General features: G+C 48.2%; 1 protein-coding gene across 2 annotated transcripts in view; it reads left to right on the top strand.

Moving 5' to 3' along the window:
- The window catches only part of LOC147110410 (heparan sulfate glucosamine 3-O-sulfotransferase 6-like), a 240,005-nt gene that overhangs the window by 198,252 nt on the left and 25,867 nt on the right, over positions 1-15,886 (top strand). Inside the window, exon 1 of one of the 2 annotated variants that reach the window (XR_015079916.1) lies at positions 1,082-1,492. The exons of the other annotated variant lie outside the window; for it this stretch is intronic. The gene's annotated coding sequence lies outside the window, so the exon portion shown is untranslated. Of the gene's footprint in view, positions 1-1,081; positions 1,493-15,886 lie in introns of those variants that run through there. 2 annotated transcript variants of the gene reach the window in all.

Below are 15,886 nucleotides of genomic sequence, written 5' to 3'. Positions count from 1 at the left end.
CATTCCATGACATCACCCATATGGGAGAGAGCACTGCAAATCTGCACATACTGGACTCCCCCACACTACACATGCCACCTTCCATTGTTTTGCTAAGGAGGCAAATAGCTCCTCTGTAGAAGATGCACTGCAGCAACTCGCCAAGGCTTCTTCGGCAGCACCTCCCAAACCCGCGACCTCTTCCACCTAGAAGGACAAGGGCAGCCGGCGCATGGGAACACCGCCACCTCCAAGTTCCCCTCCAAGTCACACACACCATCCTGACTTGGGAGTATATTGCTGTTCCTTCATCGTCGGTGGGTCAAAATCCTGGAGCTCCCTCCCTAACAGCACTGTGGGAGTACCTTCACCACATGGACTGCAGCGGTTCAAGGCGGTGGCTCACCACCACCTTCTCGAGGGCAATTAGGGATGGGCAATAAATGCTGGCCTTGCCAGCAACGCCCACATCCCGTGAACAAATATTTAAAAAAAATATATATGCTCCTGCTTCTATACCAGTCTTTGTTCCCATACAATAAAGGGCTGGGCTTTACCTTGTACTACCTAGATCCTCATCAACCACCACAATTGCAGGCCTCCATCAACCTCACCTTCTGCTTATTTATCATAGCCACTGCCTACCTCTCCTGCAGAATTTGTATCTGTGCTGGTGCCAGCTTCAAGCAAGGATGTAATGGTTGGTGCAAAGATGTGTGGCACTCTTCAGGTGTGGCTGGTAGTCTGCTGGGTTTGCCTTTCTCTGTGACAAGAGTAGGTAGTGCATTGTGAGCATATCAGCACATTTATCCATGCAAATCATAGAATATATGATAAACGTATGGCTAATACTACCCATTCTCCAATTTACACAGTTACAACACCCTCTAAACCAGCCCTTCCCAAAATTCAACCATAGCTTCTTCAGCTAGAGTGAATTTAAGGTCTGTGGATGCACCATCGGTTGTGTGATAGTTTAGCCTTTAACTATAGCAGCAGTGAAGACTGAGTTAACAAGTGGTTTGGCCCATAGAAATTCCTTCTTGCCATGTATAATGTAATTTGCTTGCCCTTGCTATTATCCCTTCTAGTACCTTACTTGCTAACATTTCTCTTGTGTTTTTGCATACACCCTTTACAATTGCACCAATTTCCCTCATCTATGACCCGTGGTGCTACTTAACGGCAATATTCACGCATGTTCTTTAAGCCATATACCTTCTCCTGGACACCTCGAGCCCTGAGGTCAAGGTTGATGCTGTCAGTCACGTATTGCTGCATTTTGCACCTGTCTTGCGTGCAAGGGGGGCTGTCCTTTCCTACCAGCAGTGTGCTTGCATCGATCCATTACTGTGATTCCCAGCGCTTGCAAGGAGCCCCATCAGTAAAGCTGCCTTCACTCGCCTGACATTTTGTCAATAATTGAACACTTCACAGCTGGATTATCAAAGTCCTCAACATGTAGCTTTGCCTCATTAGCTGCTTGAGGAGCCCGACAGCGCCACTGCTTCAGGTGCGTCTCGCGACTCTTTTTCGTTGAAATTGCATTCTCATCATTGGCCAGTTTAAAAGCTGCCCGTTTCTGCAGGTTTTTTGGGGGGTATTTCATTGACGACGATTTTCAGCAAAAAGCAGGAGGAAAAACCTCATCCGCCAGCAACACATTTTGGAAATTTGGACACTGCTGCCCCAGTGTTCAGAAAATCATGGGCAGTGTGCACCTGAATTACTCACGGGGGATGTCAGTGGTCGAGGCTTCTTGCCAGCAGTTCAGCCTCATTAAATTAGTCCCATTATTCAAGCATTAAAAATAGCATTTACCAGTCGATCGATGGCACATTTTCAGAAGAAAGAAAGAAGAAAAAAAGCGCGGTGTTCTTCCACAAGCAAAGCAAGTTCCCTTTTTTTATAAATACCGAAATTATTTTCAGGTGTAGAAATACTTAAGGCTTCATGGTATTGTTAGCACAGAAGATCATTTGAATATTTGAAAATATTCAGCAAGTAATCCGACTGCTTAATGAACGAGGGATGTTCGGAAATGTGACCAGGTTTACCTGACTAGGTGTAATACAACTTTCAGTGAGCCACACAAAGGCTTCTTAATGTATTGCTATGTAGAATGGTCCAGTCATGAGGACTACATAATCTGCAATGCTGGCCTCCACTCTTCGCCTTTGATGCTGGTTCTGTCATGGGCAGGAAGATGCAGTGAAAAGCGGAGACCAGCATCATTATTCCACAAATCGTATATTGTGTTAAGGAAGCATGAAATTGACAGGCATTGCCTTTTTTTTCATTTTAGTGAAATCCAACTATAACCTGGACTGACTTGATTATTGTATTATGCCTTCGGAATAATGCCATCTATGTTAAATGATGCTGGTCTTTTATTATACCTTGCCTGTAATGTTCTTTGTTATGAGCGGACCCCAATCTTTTCTATATCACAGCAACAACTCTGTTTATTTAGTTGGATATTATAGGCTTGATTTTAACGCGGGCGTGAGTGTGATGTGTGGGGGCCGAAGCCATGGCACCACGTGAGATTTGAACTCCCAGGCCTCACGTGGTGTTAAATGTTGGCCGTGAGTCTCCCGCCCAAACCCGGAGGGAATCGCTGCCTGACCGGCAGGTGGGAGCTGGATTTCGGGCGGTAGAAGCCCGCCTACCGGGGACCCAAAGGAGCGGTCACCAACATAAGGGTGGGGTGGTGGTGGTCACGGTCAGAGAGAGGAGAGGGAGAGGGGGGGGTGGTCACGGTCAGAGAGTGCGGGGGGGGGTGGTCACGGTCAGAGAGGGCGGGGGGGGTGGTCACGGTCAGAGAGGGCGGGGGGGGTGGTGGTCACGGTCAGAGAGGGCGGGGGGGGTGGTGGTCACGGTCAGAGAGGGCGGGGGGGGTGGTGGTCACGGTCAGAGAGGGCGGGGGGGGTGGTGGTCACGGTCAGAGAGGGCGGGGGGGTGGTCACGGTCAGAGAGGGCGGGGGGGGTGGTCACGGTCAGAGAGGGCGGGGGGGGTGGTCACGGTCAGAGAGGGCGGGGGGGGTGGTCACGGTCAGAGAGGGCGGGGGGGGGTGGTCACGGTCAGAGAGGGCGGGGGGGTGGTCACGGTCAGAGAGGGCGGGGGGGGTAGTCACGGTCAGAGAGGGCGGGGGGGTGGTCACGGTCAGAGAGGGCGGGGGGGGTGGTCACGGTCAGAGAGGGCGGGGGGGTGGTCACGGTCAGAGAGGGCGGGGGGGTGGTCACGGTCAGAGAGGGCGGGGGGGTGGTCACGGTCAGAGAGGGCGGGGGGGTGGTCACGGTCAGAGAGGGCGGGGGGGTGGTCACGGTCAGAGAGGGCGGGGGGGGGGTGGTCACGGTCAGAGAGGGCCGGGGGGGTGGTCACGGTCAGAGAGGGCGGGGGGGTGGTCACGGTCAGAGAGGGCGGGGGGGGTGGTCACGGTCAGAGAGGGCGGGGGGGGTGGTCACGGTCAGAGAGGGCGGGGGGGGTGGTCACGGTCAGAGAGGGCGGGGGGGGTGGTCACGGTCAGAGAGGGCGGGGGGGTGGTCACGGTCAGAGAGGGCGGGGGGTGGTCACGGTCAGAGAGGACGGGGGGGTGGTCACGGTCAGAGAGGGCGGGGGGGGTGGTCACGGTCAGAGAGGGCGGGGGGGTGGTCACGGTCAGAGAGGGCGGGGGGGTGGTCACGGTCAGAGAGGGCGGGGGGGTGGTCACGGTCAGAGAGGGCGGGGGGGGGGGTCACGGTCAGAGAGGGGGGGGGGTGTTGGTCACGGTCAGAGAGGGCAGGGGGTGGGGGTGGTCACGGTCAGAGAGGGCAGGGGGTGGTCACGGTCAGAGAGGGCGGGGGGGTGGTCACGGTCAGAGAGGGCGGGGGGTGGTCACGGTCAGAGAGGGCGGGGGGGTGGTCACGGTCAGAGAGGGCGGGGGGGGGTCACGATCAGAGAGGGCGGGGGGGGGGTCACGGTCAGAGAGGCCGGGGGGTGGGGGTGGTCACGGTCAGAGAGGCTGGGGGGGGGGGCGGGTGGTCACGGTCAGAGAGGCCGGGGGGGGGGGGGGCGGGTGGTCGCGATCAGAGAGGGCCGGGGGGGTGGTGGTCACGGTCAGAGAGGGCCGGTGGGGGGGGTGGTCACGGTCAGAGAGGGCCGGGGGGGGGGTGGTCACGGTCAGAGAGGGCCGGGGGGGGGGGTGGTCACGGTCAGAGAGGGCCGGGGGGGGTGGTGGTCACGGTCAGAGAGGGCCGGGGGGGGGGTGGTCACGGTCAGAGAGGGCCGGGGGGGTGTGGTCACGGTCAGAGAGGGCGCGGGGGGGGGGGTGTTGGTCACGGTCAGAGAGGGAAGGGGGTGGGGGTGGTCACGGTCAGAGAGGGCAGGGGGTGGGGGTGGTCACGGTCAGAGAGGGCGGGGGTGGGGGTGGTCACGGTCAGAGAGGGCAGGGGGTGGGGGTGGTCACGGTCAGAGAGGGCAGGGGGTGGGGGTGGTCACAGTCAGAGAGGGCCAGGGGGGTGGGGTGGTCACGGTCAGAGAGGGCGGGGGGGGGGTGTGGTCACGGTCAGAGAGAGCGGGGGGGGGGGGGCAGAGCCTGGGCCGTAGAGGCACGAGGTTTCCTGTGGGGCCCTAAGGAGCTCCCCCCAAACCAAGGAAGCCAAGAAAAAAATGACTTTTACTAACTTTGCTGGGCCTTTTCTGGCCTCATTCCTACTTGTTTGTTATTGGAGGAATGTCTTCCTCAGAGGGTTGTGAATCTTTGGAATTCTCTGCCCCAAAGTGCTGTGGATGCTCAGTCGTTGAGTTTAGATAGAGTATAGATCTATCAGCTGAGATAGATAGATAGATTTTTGGACTCCAGAGGAATCGAGGTATACGGGGATAGGGCAGGAAAGTGGAGTTGAGGTCGAAGATCAGCCATGTTCTTATTGAATGGCGGAGCAGGCTCGAGGGGGCCGTATGGCTTCCAGGGTTCACTGGCGGCTCTGGCACGACTCGCGCGATCCCAAGTTGAAATTGCATCCGGGTCACAGGACCCCCAACTTTTGCATATTTATGAGGCCCTCGCCTGCCTGCAGCGAGCGCCTCTCGAAACCCGGGAGTTAAAATGGCGGCAGGCTGGAGTGCAGCGTGAAGGTGCCGGTAAGGACACTGCCCCATTTTTAAGCCCCACTCTCCCTGATCTTGTGCACATGAGGGATTAAAATCAAGGCATTCATTTCTTCGACATCTTCATGCTAGTAGTTTATATTTTCCCTGCCTTCTACACTTTGGTCATGTTATTTCTATTAATTGGACGCCATCTCTTTTCCATGTCTAAAAGGCCACTAACTCTTTTTATGACATATTCTACACTATATTTTCAAACTATTAAAAACAGAGTTTGAAATAAAAATTTTCCAAGACTAATCTCCTTTATCTTAATGATAGCAAAATCGCCCCCCCCCCCCCACCGCTGCCCTCCCCAAAAGGTAATTGGCATCTGGATAAAAGACAATGTCTGCCAAGGGTAAGGAGGCAAAATTCCAAAATGTTCTTTCATCGTCGCTGGGTCAATGTCCTGGAATTCCCTACCTAACACCATCGTGGGAACACCATCACCACTAGGACTACAGCGGTTCCAGAAGGCCGCCAATCCCACCTCCTCAGGGCAATTGAGGATGGGCAATAAATGCGGCCTTGCCAGAGTTGCCCATGTCTTGAGAACAACATTTTAAAAATGGCAATCTTGCATAAATCGCTAACCGGCTTACAAACATAGATGTTGTCTTGGGACAATTCACTACATTGAAGGCGCTATTGAAGGAGATTGGTCTTGGAAAATTTTTATTTCAAACTCTGTTTTTAATAGTTTGAAAATATAGTGTAGAATATGTCATAAAAAGAGTTAGTGGCCTTTTAGACATGGAAAAGAGATGGTGTCCAATTAAAGTTCTCATTTGTGTGCCTTTGAGTAAGTTTAAAACATTTGCGATCTTAGTTGGCAGTAAAATTGTCTGTAGAAATTCTATCTATATGACGATGACTTACAGGAAAAAAATGGGTCAGAACTGGACTATTAATCCAGAGGCCTGGGCTAATGATTCAGAGACGCGAGTTCAAATCCCACCACGGCAGCTAGGGAATTTAAATTCAGTTAATTAAATAAATCTGGAATTTAAAAAAAAAGCTAGTATCAGTAATGGTGACCATGAAGCTTCTTGTAAAAACCCATCTGGTTCACTAATGTCCTAATGAAGGAAATCTGCTGTCCTTACCCAGTCTGGCCTATATGTGACTCCAGAGCCACAGCAATGCGGTTGACTCTTAACTGCCCTCTGAATAAGGGGTCGGCCATTTAGGACTGAGATGAGGAGAAATGTCTGTATTGTTTTCTATGTGGGTTCAATGACGACACATTGATGAAAGAGAATGTCTTTTAATCTAAAGTGTGTTCAAGTAAGTTAACTGCTTTACAGGAGACACCATCTTAGAGATCCATCCAAAACGAAACCTAAACTGCCTCTCCCACATGCCCTCTGCTGGTAAGGCATAAATAATCAAACAGGCAAATATGCTGGTAAGGCATAATAATCAAACAGGCAAATACCATCACTATTTGCTGATATTATTACAATGTCTTCACTCAGAGGGGTGTGAATCTTTGGAATTCTCTACCCCAGAGGGCTGTGGATGCTGAGTCATTGAGTATATTCAAGACAGAGATCAATAGATTTTTGAATATTAAGGGAATCAAGGGATATGGGGATAGTTCAGCAAAGTGGAGTTGAGGTCCAAGATCAGCCATGATCTTATTGAATGGTGGAGCAGGCTTGAAGGGCCAAATGGCCTACTCCTGTTCCTATTTCTTATGTTCTTAAATGGACTAGCAAGCCATCAGCTGTATTCAAGAAGGCGGCTCACCACCACCTTCTCGAGGGCAATTAGGGATGGGCAATAAATGCTGGCCTTGCCAGCGACACCCACATCCCGCAAATGAATAATAAAAAAAAGGGAAAAAATGGGACAGAGCAAGATTAGATTTTGTACACCAGTCGGCACAAATTAAGTTACATTGCTTGGAGCTGAAAATGTATTAATTCTTAAGTAGTTTCATAAGAAAATACGGATTGAGTAAAGGCTGTCAGCACGGACTGTTTCATCCACAGACTCGATCTGGTTTGGCCTGTTAGTGATGCCACCCAACCCACTCGCTGTCCTGAGTGAAGCGGCCACCTCCAGGTAAAATCTCCAGGAAGATGAAAGTCAATGACTCCCAAGGGTAACGAAGCAAAACTTCAAGTTATTAAACCAACGTTGGCCCAAACTATTCAACTTTGGCCAGCTGCCTTCCCACACTTGACTGAACCACAGTTGACAAGATCTACTGTCTTTTGTAGACAAATTGATCATCTGTGTATTCTTCTGCTTAAGTTTCAGCCCTGTTTTTATACGCAGATATGCAGCTTGTTTTAAGAGTTAAAACAGCATTAACTGCTGTTGTAGGAGTCTGATCTATATACAGGAAACTCTTTTTTTTATCCGGCATCGACAGGACCGGCGTGGTGCCGGTTGATCAAAAGGTCCGGATTACAGAGAGGTATATTTACCAAGGTACGAGAGCCCCGTACACGGCCACAGGTGCAGGAGCCCCGGTTACACGGCACTTGTGCAGGAGTCCCGGTTACACGGCCACAGATCCAGGAGCCCCTGTTGCACGGCCACAGGTGCAGGAACCCCGGTTACACGGCCACAGGTGCAGGAGCCCCGGTTACACAGCACTTGTGCAGGAGTCCCGGTTACACGGCCACAGATCCAGGAGCCCCTGTTGCACGGCCACAGGTGCGGGAACCCCGGTTACACGGCCACAGGTGCAGGAGCCCCGGTTACACGGGACTTGTGCAGGAGTCCCGGTTACACGGCCACAGATCCAGGAGTCCCTGTTGCACGGCCACAGGTGCAGGAACCCTGGTTACACGGCCACAGATCCAGGAGCCCCTGTTGCACGGCCACAGATCCAGGAACCCCGGTTACACGGCCACTAATATATAGTAAAACTTACCTGAACCTACTCCTGAATTTTGCCGGTTAAGAGAGATTTCCAGATATTTAGGTGCTGGTAAAAAGAGAGTTTCCTGTATCTATAATTTTGCAGTTTAAAAGAAAAAATCTTTACCATTCATCTTACTTGAAACTTGCTGATGTCCTAAATTTTTCTCTCTCCATAAACACCGTGTTGCTTCACTTGGCTAAATTGTGAAACTATAATAGATTGGGAACTAATTGGACCCCATCTTCTACACAATGTGGACATCAGATCATTAGGGAGTTAACTGGTAGTGGCAAATCTTTCCGTCCAGGAGGAGTGAACCAGTTAGAGGTGAGCATTTACATTTTGGCTTTAGCCTTGTGGCCACAATTAGGTTTTGGAGCGACTGAATTTCTGTGAAACTGGACAGCAGGGACCTTGATTGTTTCACATTTTAGAAATTGAACTGCAAGCCAAGGAACTGATGGCGCTCAAAGCGCCAGTCCCAGTAGGTTCAACCGAAGTAACGAGCACAATGAGTTTATGTATCTAGCTCATTTCTATCCTTTATCGTAAATACTTTATTGAGAGAAAGGTTCTCTGGTTTGCAGATTTCCTTAATACCGCCAGGAGTTCAGAATATTCATCATAGAAGAAAGGACTAACTCATTCATCAAAAACTGCCACGGAATTTCAGTGCATAAAGGATTCATTTAGTTTTATCAGCAAAGATGAATCATGAAAGTGATGAGCAATCTTACATTAACTGTACAAGTGCTTTAATGCTGCAATCTTGAATTTTTCAAGAAAACTTCAAAGCGTTGTTTGACAAGGCTGGGTAATGTTAAGGGGATATGGTCGTGAGAATTTTGAAATATTCAATATAATCTCTAGACTTCTACTTGGAAATGAAGTGGTCTCTAAATCATTTAGGTCCCCTAAAAGTATGTACTAAAACATAAAGTGGGAATTTGATTAATTCCACAGACTCTTTTTAAAAGTATAAATATTTCAATCTGCTTTTAACAGATCTTTATAGCAGTCAAACATCCCTCTCTCCGGGCAAATTGAACTTTCAGTGAAGAGAGAAAAAAATGAAATGATTAAAGGAACAGTATATGTTCCGAGTGGAAATAGTGCAATGCTTCCCTCTGCAATAGGGGATGTCATGATACAAGAGGGGAGGGAATGCTATGATACAGGAAGGAAGGGGGTGCTATGAAGGGGGAAAGGGAATTGTTTGATACGAGAGAGAAGGGACTGCTGTATAGAGGGAAATGGAATGGTTTGATATGGGAAATAGAGCATGCTATGATTCAGGCGGGAAGGGAATGCTATGATACAGAAGAGGGGAAGAAAACTTCTGATACAGGATGGAAGGGAATACAGTGACTACAAGAGGGGAAGTGAGTGCTATGATACTGGGGAAGGGAACACTATGATGTGAGAGGGAAGGGATTTCTATGACACAGGAAGAAAGGGGGTGCTACAAAAGGGAAGTAGAAAAGGCTATGATACAGGAGGACAGAGAATGCTTTAATATGGGGACAAGGAATGCTCTGATATGAAGGGGAAGGAAATGCTATTATACGGGGTGGAAAAGGAATGTTATGATAGCATAGCCGTACAGAAAATGTTCACTGTCATCGAGGACAATTATCCTAGTTTGACTGAAAATCTTATCTGTGCCTAATTAGAATGAAATAGTAACTAATAATGAAATGGCTGAGGGGCTGTATGTTCCTGATTGCTGCAACAACTGTTCCAGATTCACAGTGGCATATACGTAAAGATTCCAAGATTCGGATTTTTTACTTCAGCATGCACTATATTAAGTAGACACAGTGCTACATTCTGCTCTCATTACATTTTTGTAGAAGAAAAAATAGACTTGCATTTATATAGCGCCTTACAACCTAAGGAATTACAGCCAAGGAAGTACTTTTTGAAGTGTAGTCACTGTTGTAATGTAGGAAACACAGTTGCCAAGTTGCACACAGCAAGCTCCCACAAACAGCAATATGATAATAACCAGGCATGCTATTTTAGTGATGTTGGTTGAGGAATACATTTTGGCCAGGATGCCAGGGAGAACTCCCCTGCTCTTCTTCGAAATAGTGCCATGGGATCTTTTACGTCCACCTGAGAGAGCATACGGGGCCTCGGTTTAACGTTTCATCTGAAAGACTGCACCTCCAATAGTGCAACACTCCCTCAGCACTGCGCTGGAGTGTCAGACTAGACTTTTGTGCTCAAGTCTCTGGAGTGGGACTCGAACCCACAACCTTCTGACTCACAGGTGAGTGAGTGAGCTACCCATTGCGCCACGGTTGACATTAGACTATCTTGTGCTCGTGTACTGAGTTCCAAAAATATTCTGAAGCATACCTTGTTGGAAAAAAAAATCCTTGGAACAAAATTAATTTTCAAAATTAACATACACATTTGTGCAGAGGTATTTCCATTTTCAACCCTATTCTGCATGTATACAGAATGGATGAACACAAACTTCTGACCTAATTAATTTCTACTGAACCCTCTTGTCAGTACATGGTTTATATACACCTGCAGGCCACAGGGAAATGTCCAAGTTGCACAGTATCGATTCCTACTTAACCGCACAAGCTGTCTTTCTGCTTCTATTGCAATCCATTCCAACTATCATTGTTTTCACTGGAGAAAATAAGGTTGAAATGGGACATGATCCAGGTCTTTGAAATGATTAGAGGCTTGAATAGCATGGGTGCATACAGCTTATTTAACTTGGATTGTGACCATGGAACTAGAGGAGACAAGTGCAACATTAACAGTCCTCAAGTGAGATTAGAAGAATCTTTGTCCAAATAGAAAAGTGGATGTGATGAATTTGCAAAGATATGTCAAAAAAATCCTTTTAGTAAATTCTTGCGTGAATATCTGTAGCAATGGAATTGAAGGCTACACTGGTAAGAGACAGACTTGGATGATCAAATATTCCTTGGAACATGATAGTTCCTATGCAGCTGAGACCATGGGATGGAGCTGGCCAAAGTTGGATAGTGTGGGGCTGAAGTTCTGCTCAACTACCTTCTTAGATTGGGGTGATTGTTCTGTCATTCCCTTGGGAGACTGCTTGAGTTTAGGCAGAACCTATAATTTGGGGCAAATTGTACTTTCTGTGGAGGAAATTTGCAAGATGGGCTGAAGGACCTTGTCTTGTTCCATAGTACTTTGTGTTCCTATTTGGAATAAAGAGTAGCAGGCAGTGATTACAAGGTTGTATGTAATAGCAAAATACTGCAGATGCTGGAAATCTGAAATAACAACAGAAAATGATGGAAATACTCAGCAGGCCAGGCAGCATCCGTGCAGAGAGAAACATTTCAGGTCTGGGACCCTTCATCAGAACTGGAACAAGCTGGAGATGTAACAGATATTAAGCAGGTGCAGAGATGGGGGGGGCGGTGGGGGAGGTTAGGAAGGAATAGAAAGAACACCCTGTGCTTTTGTAAGAGGCAGGAAAGATAAAATGTTGCAAATGGGAATGGCAAAAATCATACTGCATGAAAAATGGGGGCAGGGATAATTATCTGAAATTGTTAAACTCAATGTTGAGTCCGGCAGGCTGCAAAGTGCCCAATCAAAAGATGAGGTGCTGTTCCTCGAGCTTACGTTGAGCTTCATTGCAGCAATGCAATAGCCCGAGGACAGAGAGATCAGAGTGGGAGTGAAGCGGTGAATTAAAGTGACAGGCGACCGGAAGCTCAGGGTCACCCTTACGGACTGAATGGAGGTGTTCCGCAAAGCGATCACCCAATCTGCGTTCGGTCTCCCCAATGTAGAGGAGACCGCATCGTGAGCAGCGAATACAGTATATTAAATTGCAAGAAGTACAAGTAAATCGCTGTTTCACCTGGAAGGGGTGTTTGGGGCCCTGGACAGTGGGAAGGGAGGAGGTAAAAGGGCATGTGTTGCATCTCCTGTGCTTGCACGGTAAGGTGCCAGGTGAAGGAGAAGGGCTGTTGGGGGTGATTGAGGAGTGGACCAGGGTGTCGCGGAGGGAGCGGTCCCTTCGGAATGCTGAAAGGGGAGGTGAGGGGAAGATGTGTTTGGTGGTGGGATCACATTGGAGGTGGCGGAAATGGCGGAGGATGATCCGTTGAATGTGGAGGCTGGTGGGGTGAAAGGTTGAGGACAAGGGGAACTTTATCGTGGTTCCGGGAGGGAGGGGCAGGGGTGAGGGCAGAAGTGCGGGAAATAGAACGGACACGGTCAAGGGCCGTGTCAACCACGGTAGAGGGGAATCCTCTGTTGAGGAAAAAGGAAGACGTCGGAAGCACTAGTATGGAAGGTGGCATCGTCAGAACAGACGCGGCGGAGACAGAGAAACTGGGAGAATGGAATAGAGTCCTTACAGGAAGCGGGGTGGGAGGAAGTGTAGTCCAGGTAGCTGTGGGAGTCGGTGGGCTTGTAGTGGATGTTTGTTGAAAGCCGATCGCCAGAAATGGAGACGGAGAAGTCAAGGAAGGGAAGGGAAGAGTCGGAGATGGACCATGTGAAGGTGAGGGAAGGGTGGAAATTGGAAGTAAAGTGAATGAACTTATCTAGTTCAGGGCGAGAGCAGGAAACGGCACCAATACAGTCATCGATGTACCGGAAAAAGAGGTGAGGGAGGGGACCTGAGTAGGTCTGATTGAGGTGGTCAACGGGTATGATGACCAAAGAATCAAAGCTTGAGCAGTTTTTAACTGTCATGTGAGCCCAGATTAGATTACAGCATTGAAACCCCTCCTTTTTGTCTCTTCCTCTTCATAGCGTAATGCAGGGCACCACGTTTTATAATCTGCCCGTGTTTGGTCAAGTTTCACCTCGGCAGCCAGTAACTATTTCCTTTCAGCACATTGTGGTTCTTTGGTCGATGAATGAAAATACCTCTCTCTCTCTCGCTCGCTCGCTTTCTTCACAGCAATAGTGATTGAAAGCAAACTGATGGAAGCTGAGTTTTGAATGCTGTGTACAATGGCTTTTGGGCTACTGATGTTTAATCCCTCTGAGGTAAACTACAGCAGCACAGGAGAACATTGAAGGTGTCTCTGCTGCCACTGCTGCAGGTTTACGGAGAAATCATGCGTCTGCAGATAGGGTTGCTGTAAGCTATTGTTTTGGTCCCTGATTGTGCTGTGCAACCTTTTAAGGATTAAGTCCCAGTGGCAGTGAAGCAGAGCGAGAGCTGCCACCAATGGTGACAGAGACGAGCTGTGATCCCCCAGCATGAACCGTCATTAAGCGGTGACCTCAGTGGTCGGATACACGAGCACAACCAGACAACGCTGTTGGCATTGCTGGAGTGAAGCGTGCAGACACAAATCACGCACAGTACTCAGCACCGTCTGATACAAAAGATATTCTAGTCCCTTCCACTGAACTGATCATAATCTGATCAGTTAACGTTTGTGCTTAACGCGAAATTGGAAAACCATTTGCAATCTACCTTTTTGAACCGATTCCGAAGCAAGTCCCTTCTGTTTTCTTTTATCTTCATTTTGTGTTCAAGGTTTAGCTATCAGTGCTAGGAAACCGCATATTTCGGGCTTTTACACCCAATGTCACTAGCAAGCAGTTTATACCGTGAATTAAATACAAAGTAAAACTGTTCTATGCCAACAATTGCCTTAACCCCAATCTCAGAAACCACCCGTCCCGCTTACATTTGCATATCCCACAGCCGCTGCCCTTCTGGTTTCCTTGAATGAAATTGCCAGATTATTCGGCATTGGTGCGGGATGGTAGACGGTTTTATGCTCCCCATTAAGAACTTGGTTGAGGCACACGACACTTATATCAGATACAACCCTTACAACTATCAGCGATCCCAATGCCAACATTCAATCCAGGTTCTGCTCGAGTTGTGCATATTCAGTTACTGGCACCTGTGGAGGTCCTTCAGCAATTCAATTTCTAGCAGTAAATAGCAACACAAAATTAGAATTATAGCTCCTATTTTTGTAACAATTTTGCAGTGTGCAGAATAGTGATGGCATGTGCTCCTATTAGGACATTGGACTCGTGCAAGTTGTTTGAATATCAGGTTTGTCTTACCTGGTTTCACCTGGAGCATTTATTTTGCAATTTTAGGTGTGTCATCTCTACGGATAAGGGAAAGTTGGCTGAGGCTCTTTACTGCACCTTCAGGTGCAAGAGTGGCAACTGTGGCCCAGTCCACCAGCAGTAAAGTCAAAGGTATCCATTTGGCTTTGCTAGCTAGCACTGTTGCCCCCAAACTTTCTTGCTTGTTTGCCCCAAGTTGCAACAATCAAGGACATTCTGATATTGGGCTCCATTTGAAGGAGCTCCTAGTCGGCTTACCCGACTGATGAAAATATTCTCCTTTCGAGGTTAAAATATCCCCTGCTGATAGGGTTGCCGATTCTGGTTGGACATATTCCCGGAGCTTTCATCACATGACTTCCCACCTCCAACCTCACTGTTCCTCTTTTAATGCCAACCTCACTGTTGGGTTCAAAGGCCTTTTTAATCCCCTCTCCAATATTTTTTATAACTAAATAAACATGATTTTTCTCCCGAGTTGCTCGTAGCAATGTCCAGGAGATTAGTCTTTAATTCCTGGAAACTCCAGGACAATCCTGTGGAGGGTTGGCAACCCTACCTGCTGAACAGCTTCTCCCAACCTTGGTCCTGACTGAGTCTGTTCCTGGCAACAGTGTAAGCACGGACTGGAGTCAGGTCAGTACAGGTTGAGCCTTTGAAACTCTCATCCAGGCAAGTGAAGAGAAATGTTGCTGATTGTTCGAGGTCCACTGCTGTATAAAGGGGATAGGGTATGCAGGAAGTGAAGTAGTTAGATTATGGAGCACTGAAATCTCCAAGTGAAGACCTCTTAAACTCTTAATGGAAACCATGCTTCAAACATATTGGAAGTGTTAAAATTATGGGCCTGTAGTGACGAAATCTCTGAAATGCATCACATCAGAACCATTTCCTCTCCCAAGAGAGCAATCTACAAATCAACCTCCTTTGTTGGACCACCCTCTTAATTAAACTAAGACATCTCACCCAATTCTGTGACCCTCTCCTTGCCTGAGTTGTGCATTAGTGACCAATCAAACACAGCTTCAAAGAGTCCAACCCTGTTCCGGTAGAATTATTTCGGTTAATATTTGGGTTAAAGCTTTGTGATATTGTCTTCAGTTCATGGGAAATGGCATCCGCCTGCTCAAATTACAGCACAGAAGAATCATATAGTAAAACAATTAAACCATAAATCTTTCTCTCAAAATTCACTGATTAGCTAACACAGCTGCTAACATAATTCAAGGCCCGTATAATGGGTCTGTAGAGTTTGTGTAACAGAAACTGCTATGCATCACAAGCACCAAATTGGAATGTACAGTACACACATTCTAAAAGGTCCTGCTTTAGCAAGCAAATACAAAGGAAATATATTCAATTTCTGTATCCTGTTTACTTTGCTACACCGTGTTCACAGAATCACAGAAACCCCACAGTGCAGATAGAGGCCATTTCGGCCCATCGAGCCTGCACCGACACATATCCCACTCGATCCCCGTAACCCCTACACCAACACATATCCCACCCTATCCCCGTAACCCCACGTATTTAATCCCCCTAACACTAAGGGTCAATTTATCATAGCCAATTGACCTAACCCGCACATCTTTGGACTGTGGGAGGAAACCGGAGCACCCGGAGGAAACCCACGCAGACACGGGGAGAATGTGCAAACTCCACACAGTCACCCGAGGCCGGATTCGAACCCGGGTCCCTGGCGCTGTGAGGCAACAGTGCTAACCACTATGCCACCGTTTCTATCATCTGCTCAGTGTACTGGAAATTTCTCTTCACTGACCAATTCCATTGTTTCCTGGTTTTCTCTCCTGTGGTACAGGTGCCACTGT

Source organism: Somniosus microcephalus, chromosome 11 (assembly GCF_052327205.1).
Source record: "Somniosus microcephalus isolate GS21.2 chromosome 11, FLI_Smic_1.0, whole genome shotgun sequence".
Taxonomy (NCBI): Eukaryota; Metazoa; Chordata; class Chondrichthyes; order Squaliformes; family Somniosidae; genus Somniosus; species Somniosus microcephalus.
The sequence above is the reverse complement of the archived record's forward strand: the minus strand, read 5'-3'. Positions and strand labels throughout refer to the sequence as shown.